A 14,421-nucleotide genomic window follows, 5' to 3' on the forward strand; every position below is an offset into this window, starting at 1 on the left:
TAGTACTATATATAGTGAGTCATTGACGAACTAATCAGTTGTGTAATATATTCCTTTAATATTCTGTATATTTGTTTATATCAATTAACTCATATTATAAAGCGTTGTCCATTTGTGTATCATGTGGGCGATCCATTAAAGAGAAATATCTGTTATTGAGTTATTATAATAAAACAAGATTATTTGATATGTACATTTTACTGAGAAATCAAATCTATTGTTATAAAGTATCATTGTAGACATGTATCCACGATGTATAGGTGACAATAAGAGGATATATCCGAAAGGAATAACGCTGTAGTTATTACGAAAAATTGTTGTAAGGGACCAAAGCGATACTTCAATATCAATTGAAATAAGAACTTGATTATTATTTTTTATTATATTTCGACAGTATCGTGTTTATTTGTTTTAATCTATTTAAACATTAAATGTGGTTTATCTTTAACTTACTCGATATTGAAAGCATTTGCATGAAGATACCCCAAATCACATACATAGTGATATCCTAGGATAGCATGTTATCCCTGTCCTATCAACAACGTACATTTAGCTGATTGGAACGAACAGTACTTTCCCTGCCTAAACAACTATTAATACCCACCGACAGGCATTGCTAGACGTCATCAAGATCACAGTTATCTTGTGTTTTAAAACATCACCTGCCATACCGTGTAAGAGAGGGACTTCTTGAAATCCATGATATGCATGGAAGTTGAAACCGATTATGTTCAAGGATAATAATGCTTAATTTGACGACTCGTTTCTGAGAACTAGTCCTTAGGTTATCGTGCAATAACAACTGTTTAGATCAGGGAGTAAGCTGTCGTGATATTCGCAAATGAAGGCATTTCATGAGGTTTGTAAAATTGAATTGCAATGCATTGTCGTTAATCATTAACAATGAACTTGACTTGCATCAGCTTCGTTACGTGTGTGTGATAATAGCTAGTCTCTGAATGCACCCAGTATTTACGTCTGTCTGGTCACGTCCACAAGCCAATAATTGATGACAAAGATAAGCACGATTCCTGTTTCTACTCGAAGACACTTTACTATTTGAAAAACAAATCATTATGATCATCGTGGTTACGCAGTTGGTTAAAAACTCGTTTTATGGTATCTGGAATTTTACCAACAACTCTGTCTTAAGGATGCAGATCGATCCTGTTATAACATATATTATGTAACACTGCCATTACATGCCAAATACTGCTGTTCAATTCTCCTTTGTTTATAGTTCTAATAAACTGATTGACGATCTTCATTTAACCTTTTAACATACTTCATGACCAACTAACAAAAGAGACCATCGGACTGTTGTGTACCGCTAAGGTTAAACAGGTAACTTAAACATCATATATGGAAAGTTAATACTTCATTGCAGGCTTTAACTAAATGGCATTGAAGACAGCAGGAAAAAATTGATTACGGCCAATATTTAACAATCAATAAAACAAAGAGATAATCAATTCTAGAATACGAAATTAATTTGCGAAAGTGATGACTTCTTCATGAGAACAGAAAAAAACAATTGTATGATTTTTCACTACCTTGTTTGATACGTAAAGGGAAATCAATAGAATGTTGTGAAATATTACTCATGTTAATCAGAGGTGATACCCTTTCAACTCTATATGGAGGTTAATAATTAAAATGTTAAATCCTTTTCGCTTGTCTTTCTGTCGATGACAATCCGCGGTTTTAATTTCGGTGGAATCATCTTAATAACTTACATTCCAAAACTGTCTGGATAAATATTACATTCGTCCATCTTATACAATATATAAACATCCGAGGTCTCCATATCACATAACAATGCTTTAAGATATGCGCCTAACTTGTGTCTTCTGACATCTCTACAAGACAAGTTGCTTGAGAAAGCCGACCAGAAACCGAAGACCAATGATGGTACGCTATGGTATAATTTGTAAGAAACCGCCGTGGTTAAAACATGGAGCAAAAGAATGTTCCTATTACTTTTTCGCTTCATGTATGTCATAAGATTTCTTTCTAATACCGCCATTGCCACTTCATGGCTTTGTCGGTTGAATATTCGCCCCTGTGACGTAGGTTTTGGTTTTGTCCCTGGGTTGTGACGTACCCGAAGTCATCAAAGTGGTATGCGATGCCCCTCATGGCCCTTTGAAATGAAGGGTTAAACACGAAAACATGATTGAGTCATTCTGGTGTCAACAAAATGTAACAATATGGATTGACATGTCAACATGACAAGTAATTGAAATGACAGCTATAAAACTATAAAATGAACCTTAAGCTTAGCCCATCAAAGAAAGCACCTTGTTGACCTAGATGTCATTAAGAACCTATCTGAAGGCCAAATGTGGCAATGATCATTTTTGTTCGAAGTACAGTATAATTTGACTAGCAGCAAAAAGATAACGCAGCCTAACTTAATGAGCTGTTCTCAGGGCACGATGGTACATACAAAACAAAATGATTGACACCGATCTTGTCATTAATCCATTGCTTTTAAATCATGAAATAAGACCCTTTATCGCGAAGAAATATAACTACAACCCACATAATTATTCGTAAATATTTACGGACAGATATTATAGGACTTTACCACAGCTGTCCCTATATCTGGAGATCCATCCGTATGGTCATCTCTTTATTGACGTTAACAAACGAAAAAGTCAAAATGCGTAAACAGTGAAAATGATGTTTGGACGTTTCGTGTTAAGTAAAAACTTTTCAAAAACATAAATAGATAAATAAAATATAAAAAAAAACTAGACAATATATGTTAGACATAAATGCCTCCGCTGCCACTTGACACCCCGAGACCACAGCGGTTTCTGAGATAAGCTAGTTACATTGCCCCCCCCCCCCCCCCCCCCCCCCCCCCCCCCCTCAATTCATAGCGGGGAAAAAATACAACACCACTTAATGTTCAATTACAACAAAAATCAGTATTCAAAGCCATAGTAAAAAATAAGAAATCAAAAACAAAATGAGTGCAGAGACATATCCATTAAATTAAGTTATTTGAAGATTTTCCAGGACAAACGTGTGCGATAGTGTGTCGGTAAAGTCAGTGTTGGCAATGCAATTGTAGTATGTCACCAGTCAGGGATATGGTCGGATGCTACTAAATGACGTTAAATAAGAGGTCGTTAAAGTTAAGTTTCAATGTACACGTATAATTTCACTCTTTCTTTCTAATTAATATTTAACGATTCATTTTATGTTACTTATAAGACCAAAACAGAAATGTCATTGGAAGTTTCTCATCATACATGTACCATTCTGAACGTGAATTATCATCATTGATAATGTCAAAAGGGCGTGAAAAATCGTACTTTACGCACTTTAAGGTGATTCCGTCACGTCTGACTGTAAGACACAGGTGGTATAAATACTAGGACAACCCAATTAGCGTCCAATTACTAGTTATAAGGTTTCACAAACATGAAAAATTTTACATTGAGAACTTGTTTTGAGAAGCAGTGACCATTCTAGTGTTCTTCTAATAGAAGCACGGGTTAAGAAATGCCCAGGAATGTGTCGAACAGATTTTTGAAAAAGAGACAAAAAAACTATAAAACTCTTAAAGTAGTTGTGGGAACAGCGGTATTTAAAAGGTAGAGTCTTTCTTGAACCTGATAAAGACATGTTAAGGGAAGCAGGGGGCATTCTAATTGAAGCCAGGGCGGACAAAATTCCGGCAATGTACTCGGTGACATTTTATTGCATTATTGTATTAAGCCATAATTGGGTGTATGATGTGACCTAGTAATATAAATCAGCACCGCATACTGCAAAACAAATCCAAACGATGTCTCCAATTAGTGTTTCTGTCTGAACTAGAAATGTAGTCGAGGCGAGACACGTACCCGAGACAACAAACAACATATTTACAGGGAAAACACGTACACTCAGCAAGTATTGGCAATTCATTCTCAGTCAGGCCAATCGGAACTAGGGCTAGGGCTAGGTCTGGTCCGACACTTCATGCCCCCCTCCCCCCCCCCCCCCCCCCCCCCCCCCCCAAAAAAAAAACAACCAATTCGAGCAAGAACATAATAAAACAAGTTGAGTGATTACTTAAAACAATAAGAAACATCTATTCCTACCAATACCCTATTATACACATATGATTCTAAACAAGTCATGTTTCAAAACTCAAATGATATCATAACCAGAAGTTTGTATAGTTTTTGGCGCAGCCATCTTGTATATGACGTCATACCGTGGCCTAGTTCAAAAGGCCGGACCATGCACACTCTAAGATTAGTATAAAAGGACACATAAATTACATTAACATGGACATTTCTAACTTGTAATATGTTAACATGACTTAGTTCCATTAACTTCCACAAAAGTTTCAATCAGGAAAGTACTATAGTAAGTGTTTATGTACAAACGAAGATGGGTGACGCCTGGCGCGGCCATGTCATATGGAATCTAATAGACTAACCGATGCAATCGACAAAATTACCTATTTTGCAACCAAATTTACAGCTGGCACTGAATATTATGATATAATGTACATGTATAAACCATAATATCAACAAATTACTTACTGTTTGTTATTATTTCATTTAGGCTAGCCTACAAAACAAGGAGAGGAAGCGGTACTGTTTTACTTCGACTTTAACAGGGCACGGTCCAGATCGCGGAACGTATTTTCCAAAATCGGTATGATTGTAGACTATCGAACTATAAACATAAAGTGTCCAGAATCGGCTGGATTGTAGACTATCCAACTATAAAAATAAAATATGGGGCCCCTGATCTTACATTAAAGCAAAAATGATAAAAAGTTACATTACCATGCATCATATTTATTAAACCTGTAGCAATTACAAAAAATTAATGAGCCAGAGATCGTTGACTGTGACGTATTCCACTTTACTCGCAGAGCACTTAACTTTCTCTTTACAGATTTGGGTTTGATTTGCGATATAATAACAGACAGTGAGGCCTCTTAGTATGCCTATTAGTTTTGTTGAAACCATCCGGACTTTAAGTTGAGATTATCTATGACGTTACCCGGATGTGACCTGTATTTGTATGGCGGGTGTTGACGCTTTCTCTTCCGGAGTAACTGATTTTATTATCCTTGTATTTTTTTCAGGAGTCTTCATGCAAGTGCATTTTTTTTAAAACATTTTACTATTGTTTTTTCGATGTTGAGTCATTGTGTCGGTATTGTTTGCTACTTTTGATAGTGTTTAACGTCCTATCAACAGCTAAGTTCATTTAAGAACGCCCTCCTCTGTGTAAGTATGGTTTGGTTAAGTATTGTTTAACGTCCTATCAGTAACTCAGGTCTTTAAGACGGCCTCCCTGTGTAAGTATGGTTTGGTTTAGTATTTGTAACGTCCTATCAACAGTTCAGGCCATTTCAGGACAGCCTCCCCTGTGTGCGAGCTGCATGCGTGTGGTGATTGGGTGGAAGTTGTGGAAGCTGCAATGTGTTAATGTTGGTCTCCTTGTGATATTACAGAGCTGATGCCGATTTTATAGTGCTATCTCACTGAAGCATACAGCCGAAGACCCAGCAGGACACCCCTCTAATATTGTATTGACAACGGGTGAAACATTTTGACATTCTAGAGAATCTGGTATGGCTCGGTCAGGGACAGAACCAAAATCCTTCTTCAGGACTCGCACAACTAATTTAGCCAATTAGCTGGTGTTTCCCCTGAACCAAGTCCCTGAAAAAATGTGGTTCTAAGTTTGTAGCTATTTCGTGAGTAGATAAAACGTGAAATGGATACTTTCTATATGAATAAAATGTAGGGTCTTCAGATGTTGAAAATCAAAAATATACACTCCTGGTTTAAATAGATGTAGTATTTCAGGTGTTAAAAGGCGGGGGTACCCCCTGTCCACTGTAAATATCAGACTTATTGTCTTCCAAGTACTGGTTGGCTCTTATATGCTATCAAACCTATCCATTAACATCATTTTTTCTGGTAGCGAAAACTTCAAACTTTGATTTGATATCAATTTCACATCACTTGAACTTCAAATGAGCGATTGAGGGGATAAAGTAATTGGTTATGACATATACTGAAATAATTAGCTGTTTGTGTCCTTCCTCGATTAATGGCCAAAAGTGGGGCATTGTCACGGGAGACATTAGGAAGTATAAAGCTGCTAGAAAGACGAGAAACGATGTGCATGATCCCAGATTTTATATCCCATTCTAAATAATGGATTGGGGACAGCAGATACAATTGTTCCTTCATCCTTCGCTCAACTCATAACGACCAGCCAATCCTGAAGCTCCAAACAAATGGAGTTATGTTCTGTTTACTAAAATGTGGATTTCTTGTCAACAAACCTCTTTTGTAAATATGTATTATACATTTCCTGCGTTAAATCTACCTGCGGTAAAGATAATTGGCTATTGTTCTCTTTAATCTTAGAGACTTACCTGCCAACGCCCACAGTCGTGGTGAACGTTATAAGAAAGTTCAGCATGAAGCATCATTAAAGGCCAATTACTACAATGTAAATGCAAACTTTATTTATATCAAATTAATAAAAGTTATCACTCTTGTTGGACCGGATGGAAGCGCGCGAGGGGCCTTATTGTGGGTGGAAAGTGTGAGAGGAAACAGGAACACCCGGGGAAGATTCACGTGGTCATGCAAATGACCCCATAACTGTTCACCTCCGGTCGGGAAATCGAGCCCAGAACCGCCTAGGTGAAAGGCAAGTGTGTACCACTGTGCCAGCCGAACACACAATTACTAAAATTACAAGAACAATCTAAGAGGCATATTGTTCTCAATGAGATTGTCTTTTCGTATCATTTTATTACGAGATAAAAGCCTTTGCTACATGCAATGTCATAAGCAGATGGGTTGTTGTTCCTGGGTGTCCTCTAACTAGAGAACAGAGAAAGTCCCGCACATGCCTGTGTAGAGTCTTTCGTTCTCATCTACGACGTAAGCTGTTGGTGTGACGTAAAACCACAAAACAACCAATTGTAAATGATCACTGTAAGCGCCACTCGCATGCAGCATATGTAGTCATACTGAAGGCAATATAAAACCACGCAGAGGTCGGTATCCGTCTCACCATGAAAACATGACTTGTTATGCAGGAAGGCCAATTATAACAATTTCTAAAAATCGGCGGAAGATACCACACAGGTATTGGAAACAAATCCAAAACCAACGGTTGATGTACAAAATGTATAAAAGTATCAAGCATAAGAATCTGCGCCAATGTCCTGAATGTCTATTCCCATGGTATATAAAACCATTGACTTCAGCAAAGACATACGATCCCATACCTGACACTGAGAAACATGCAGACATTTCCTGATCACACGATAAAACGTGAACAGGAACAATTGTACAAAGACAGGCAGGGTCGATTTCCCCGATCAACCATTAATAGGTAATGGGCCACCTGCTTGACAACATATTTTTCGGGTGTTAGGATTTTCTGTCTCCCAGCAAGTCCGGCACACAGGGACATGAACATGAACAATCATTACAGTCTATATGCACTCTACCACAATTGACGAAGGAAGACAACTTTGTGACTCGTGCCCTGAAAAAATAAATGTACACTATAATTGGTATATTCAGTATGAAGTAGTACATACAGGCTTCACATTTATTAAAACAAAAATTACTAGTAATAAATTGGTTTCCGGATTTTAAATATCCGGATTTTCCGAACGTGTGTTTACACAGGAAATTTAGCTTTGCCCACAGCGAAAAATGGAAGCCCACAGAAAAGGTAAGATAGCGGAAAAACTTAATTTACAACATATGTCCAAACAAGATTAATTCTGTCTTTGGGATAGAGATGTTTAATTTTAAATAGGTTTCAGAAAAAAAAATGTGTAGATAATTGTGCCATTTTGGGTCAAATATCATAATATTTTGCAATTTTTGAGAATTTTTTAAGCTGTTACAATGGTATTCAAAGCTCTAAAAATCACAGAAAATATCAGTTTACTTATCCTTCAGAGTTCCATTAAAATTGCAAATGTTGTACAGATTTCAAATATATATACTTTATTAGAGGTTATATGTAAGATTAACTGCCAATGTTTACATATCTAAAACATTTGCCATATTTTCAGAATTTGGCATTTTTACTGTACACTGCTACCATAGTGGAAGTCGTCTATTAGATTATATGAATACCTAGATCGCAATGTATTTACATACATGGATGCTAATTGCACACATATTATAAATATTCATCATTTTACAACTACGACGGGAAATTAAAATCTTTATCTTCGGATCACCAACACATAGTGTATATGATACATTGTGTTAAGTATTCGATATATAACATAGTGAGGGGCCGCGGTGGCCGAGTGGTTAAGGTGTCCCGACACTTTAACACTAGCCCTCCACCACTGGGTTGCGAGTTCGAAACCTACGTGGGGCAGTTGCCAGGTACTGACTGTAGGCCGGTGGTTTTTCTCCGGTTATCCGGCATTCCTCCACCTCCAAAACCTGGCACGTCCTTAAATGACCCTGGCTGTTAATAGGACGTTAAACAAAAACAAACCAAATATAACATAGTAACTCAGTCGACGAAGGAATATGAATAAACTACTCAGGTATTATTTTACCTTCGTCACGCGATTATAAAATGTTTGAAATGTATATTTTAGAAGCTTATTTGAGGTTCAGCTCCCTTCCACCAAACTCTACAGTACCGTAGGTATTTGGGTGGAGTACACCTGGTACGGGCCCCATAAAGGAACATTCGGTATATAATATGTTGCAGCAATACCGCATATTATTTAGCAAAAGAACTAACGGTAAATACTTTGTAACCCTTTGATGTCCCACACAGCTCGGCGACACCAAGCAGGCAAAACGTTTCTTTTTGGCTAACCAATCAGTGAACACTACAAGTCAGAAAACAAACGTTCGATTGACGTACAAAGTACTTCCAGTTTTGCAAGTAGGCGGGGCTACAATGGTCAGTCAAAATTTCCTATTAATTGTTTTCAAAATTGAATTTTTATGCAAGCAACTAAAATGTTTTTACGTGTAGTTTCAAAATGGTGTTTTCACCAATTGTTCTACATATCACAGTCACATTTTATGTAGCGAGTAGCTTAAAAGTAAGAGTGTTGGATAGGCTTTTATAACCATTTGAACTTTAAATATTCTTTTAAAGAGGCTTGCCCGCAGAGAGATCAGAACAATTGGCTATTAGAAAAAGATTTTTTACACATGACAGATTGTTGGAATTGTTGAGTTTTCATTTTATTTTCCTTATAAAACGCTGAAAAGTGATATTAAAACCTCATTTTTAAATATTATTTATTAAATCGCAACCCGCAATAAGTCTAATTTGATTGACACATCAAAGAAACAAGCACGTGCACAGTGCCGCACAGTGATAACTTCAAAGGCAGCGGCGATTTACAAAGAAGATTTGCCGTTATATTCCATACATTTCCCTCTCAGGTTGAGTTTTAAAACGTCTTTTAAATACATATTCTGTAATTGTTTTCAAGAAATAAAGTCGGAAAGCCTCTAATTTTGTCACATAGAAACGTGTACTGAAGTTTATTTAGTGATCGGAGATGTGCCGTTTACCGGTCCGTCTGCGGGTAAGCCTCTTTAATAGATAAGCCTACCCAATAAGTTAAAAATCTTATATCACAGAACGAAACATGTTAACTAAAATCTGATATATGACACTTGCATGTATGGTATTTTGGCCAAAAACTTGGATAGTCTATTAGAACTATTTTAAATGTAACATGTTTTTGTTACTGTTTAAAAAAAAGAGAATGAAGAATGTTTCGGAATTTCAAAACATATATATTAGAAACAATAACTACAATTATCCATTTCTTTTTATTGTTCACTACGTTGAACTTGAAGTCCAATTCAAACATTTAAATAAGCAATATTTCGATAATACTGGTGGATATCTGCCAATGAAAGTTCACGAAGTGCTTCGGAAATTCCAACTTTCAGATTGTCGAAACAAATGTTTACGTATCTTTCCTGTTTGACGACAGCTTTCAGTTTCTCTAACACAATTTTCAGCAGGATTAAAATCAGGACTATATGTGGGAAGAAATATATATCGTATTCCCATTCTGTCCAAAAAGTTACTTGTCCGTATTTCACCGTCGTTTCTGTGTATCGGACAATTATCAACAACAACAATGTCTCCTGGTTGGAGAGCAGAAATTCCCGATTCAGACACAGATTCTGCCGCCTACTCCCAGAAGTCGCAGTACGTTTCGGTGTTTGACGCACCGTCCACAAAATTAAAGTGAGATACACCGTCCAATGAAACAAGAAGATTAAGCGTTAAATTGGGTCCTTCTTGGAATCTGTTTATCTCGACACATCTTCCTCCTTTCAAACCATGACCATAATTTCTATCACAATCGGTTATTTTAAACCCGCTCTCGTCAAAATATTTCACTTGGCGTGGATTTTGACCACTCATGTAATCAACTCTCGAGAATAATCCATATTTGCATGAGAAAACCTGTTTCCCATAGGTCGGTTTACTTTTTTTAAAGTAAATTTTCCAGACGGTAAATATTTCCTTATACCTGTTGAGATTTACGCCAATCTCCTCCTGAGATATCGTAGGCTTATCCCTTTTCAGAAATTCAACGAATTCAAGTTCTTCATCAGTAAATCGTCGTGGTCTCCCTGCCGTTGTCTGTGGTTTTGAAGTGATATCTCCTTCACAAAATTTTATCCAGATATTTTTTTACTGTCGTGTGATGGATTGAAAATTTTGTTCCCGTTTTTGAATATGAACCACGGGAAACTTCGCCAGTAATCTTACATGTTGTATATTAATAGTGACGGAATTTGTATGTTAAATTGATATATATTCTCGTATTTTATAATGCAATAACCTATATAATAATAATACGAATGACAAATTCTACCAATATAGAGTTAATCGCATTACAATTCATACATAAAGAATATACATGTAAATTACAGTGTCAAAATGGCCGGGTCAGTCCTCGAACCCCAGATTTTCTCACTCAGCTGTGAAATCGTCTAGCTATTGGATTAGTTATTGATAATCTGGTGTAAAAATGTGTCGTAACAATCAATTCTATAGGGAGATTAGTAATTGTCTAGGCCCCTTCCGAACACGCTAATTATGCTGGCAAGGATATTTTTTTGACATCGCATGACTATAAAGATGTACCTGTATAAGACCCTATGTAATGTTCTGTGGGTGGTATTTTTGTGAATGGAAAGACCGAAATAGATATTGAACAACATTAGACGCTGTTAGAGACGAGGAGAGTGTCCTCACCAAACCCATTTTTTTTTTACTGTTCGACAGGTTAAACCAAAGACAGGCCTTACCGATCTATTTTGTATTTGTTTACATGTATATGTAGCGTGACCCATGCTGTTTTCCTGTAACAAGAAGAGTGCTCATGTAACTAGTCTATGCTTAAACACAATAAGCAATTCAGTAAAATAAAACGAAATTCCATAAACAAATAAAATGGAAAAGATTAGATAAATTAAGTAAAAAGATGAAAATTTAGAATAACAATGGGAATAAAAAAAAACAATCATAACAATCGGAGCTATTTATATTTTAAGTAAGAATCGAAAGAGGTCGAAATTGCAATTCTTGGCTAATCCTGGATCCGGCTATGACTTTGAAATTTCTAATTATATTCCTTTTATTGACGATAAATGAACATTCATTACTGTTCCGGAAAAGGCAGAAAATGATAATTTGTATTAAAAAAAAATTTTTAAAAAATCAAAAAATCAAAAAAAAATGAGGATTTTTAAACTCCATGTAAAGAGTGTTATATCATTGAATATTCAGGAAGAACACTTATTTCTTCAACGTTATAATTATGATTTTAAAACAGCATCCATATAGCTCTTCCATCCCGAGAAGCCGAATACTTTCCAAATGAATACTCTATCATCGGATGAATTCCCAAGATTAAATGCATACTATTCTTCTGTCAAATTTTATTCGTATCGACTGTTTATTTAAGGATTGAATAATGTTATGTTGAGGTGTATGGGGGTATAAACCTCAATAAGTCTTGAGACAAATTTTATGAACTGCGAAGAAGTTCATAATAAATTTGTCTCAAGACCTATTGAGGTTTATACCCCCATACACCTCAACATAACTTTATTCAATCCTTATATTTATATTTTTTTTATGTTTTGTACAATAATTTGTCTTTGACAAATAGGGACTTGTGCAAGTCTACCACAGAACTTAAAAAAATGTACGTCATCACTCTTCTTCTACATATGGTTAATACTTTTAGGATTTCTTTCATGAACAAACTTAATAGCGAATTAAAACAAATATTAGTTTTAGAGGAATTTATTTCATATCAATATGATCACTTTTGAAAAGGAATTTAAAAAATATAGTCCAAGTTCGACAAATATATTCCTACGCCGGACTTGATATAGTTCATTGAAAAATGACTCGAGTTAACTGTGGTAGGTTCATTGAGTCTGAATTGAGTGGAAATATAAATATTAGTATATGGTAACACTACAAAGCTTAGATATTTAGTATGTCTACCCATGTTCAATACACATGTAATTCGTCCTGTTCGGATTTCCTCAATTACAGTGGTATATCGAAATAACTTCAATGATTCTTTGAAATAAAAAAAAAAACGTATTTGTTTAATGTCATACAAAGGTAACAATCTGACAAAGCAAAAACAATCTTTTGTAGACGGTAGACCACGATTGTTAAAAACCCACCTGGCCAACAACAATACAAGGCTTACCATCTGGTGTCCTATAGATGCAAACATATGGTCGCACATACGTCACGCAAACTCCGGCATGGCTCGGAATCAACACCTCGGCCAATTCCGTCTAAGCCGATAATCATTCCGAGCCTTGACGGAATCATCCGAGCGTACTGATACAGGTGTCGCACCTTGTCGGCAAGGTAGCACGATACTTTGTAGACAAGGCTGGCTTAACTTAATGACGATGTGTAACAGGTCCGACATATTACATCGTGTTATTCATATATACATGTATATACTACACTTGTATGGACAATAGAATAAAACATATAGTGTTATGTGTTAGCTTTTTTTAAACTCTTTTAGTGCCACCACCTACAATTACACCACGGCACCATAATTGTCGATACATGCAGGGGTTGCTCAGTGAGAAGAAGCCGGAAATAAATCCGCGAAAAACTGTCGGGTCGCTGACTCCGACTGAGTGTCTAGTGTTTCCAATACTAATATCACGTACTACTGCTCGGTTGTACCGTGCCACAGTGTACTATTTCAGTTACTCACGAATGTTTTTATTTTATATAATTAACAGAACTCTCATATGGAAGTCTCTAAGATCATTTTGCTCCGATTGAGAAACTTTACACACGGTTGATATCCCTTGCAGTAAAATTAGCATCGACAACACCGATTTAGTTGAAAAGGAGTTGATACAATTTATAATAATAAGTCATATGCTCGATGCAGGGACATGACGATTAACTAAGCTTAAAACTTAGTTTATGTAGAATATCTGTATTGATTAGAAATTAAAACAAATGCATTGAAACTAATCACATTCTGGGTTGAAAAAAATAATCAGTAATAACCCGGATTTGAGGAAACTAATTTCCTATTTTAAACACATCTTCTGACTTTCGTTCCATGAAACTTAACCCTCAAACCTTATCTCCTTGCATCTCATGACCGGGTCACCCGTCATCAAGTTGTCAGTAAACAGTGCTTTAATTTATACCTATTTTATTTGTATCTATGGTACATGTATCAAAGGAAATTAGGCATGATCTAGATACTCTTAAATTGTATTACAGGCAGTAAGTATAAACATCAACTCTGTAAATATGAATGTTTTTTTTAACATTCGTGAATGTGAGTGTCCTCTGACGAAAAATGTTTTCAATATCGAATGATTTTTAGTTGACGAAAAGGTGTACGCATACTATATACAGTTCGAGAAAAGAACCCTTTGTTTTACAGATCTTCCTAGCCTGAGTTTCCTCTGACCTTGACACCACATTTAGACATTCGGACAGATATATGTCTGGTAACCCCTACACCATAAATCTATCTGTCCGAATGTCTAACTCTGGTGTCAGGGTAAGATGAAACACGGCTAGAGTGTTTCAAGATGGTAAGAAACAAAATATAGCGCATTCCAGGTTCTCGATATAAATTGTGTTGTTTTAAAGACGTTTTGCATACATCTATTACGGGACCCTGGGAATTCAAAGTTGGTGACAAATATGGGATTTTGTCGGTTCTTCTTTTTTCGTCTAGTCTGTGTAAATGACCTAGTTTATAATTCACGATTGTCTTTTACTTGCTTTTTATTTCTTTTTCAGCGCTAACATAAGTTTTCCGTGAAAATATGTTGACGTCAATTTTAGTAGAATGTTTTAGATAATCATTCCGACATA

The 14,421-nt window shown here is 36.1% G+C and overlaps 1 protein-coding gene across 2 annotated transcripts in view; it reads right to left on the reverse strand.

Moving 5' to 3' along the window:
* The window catches only part of LOC117343766 (corticotropin-releasing factor receptor 2-like), a 161,692-nt gene that overhangs the window by 55,212 nt on the left and 92,059 nt on the right, over positions 1 to 14,421 (reverse strand). The window lies entirely within an intron of this gene.

The sequence above is a fragment of the Pecten maximus genome, chromosome 15 (genome assembly GCF_902652985.1).
Source record: "Pecten maximus chromosome 15, xPecMax1.1, whole genome shotgun sequence".
NCBI lineage: Eukaryota > Metazoa > Mollusca > Bivalvia > Pectinida > Pectinidae > Pecten > Pecten maximus.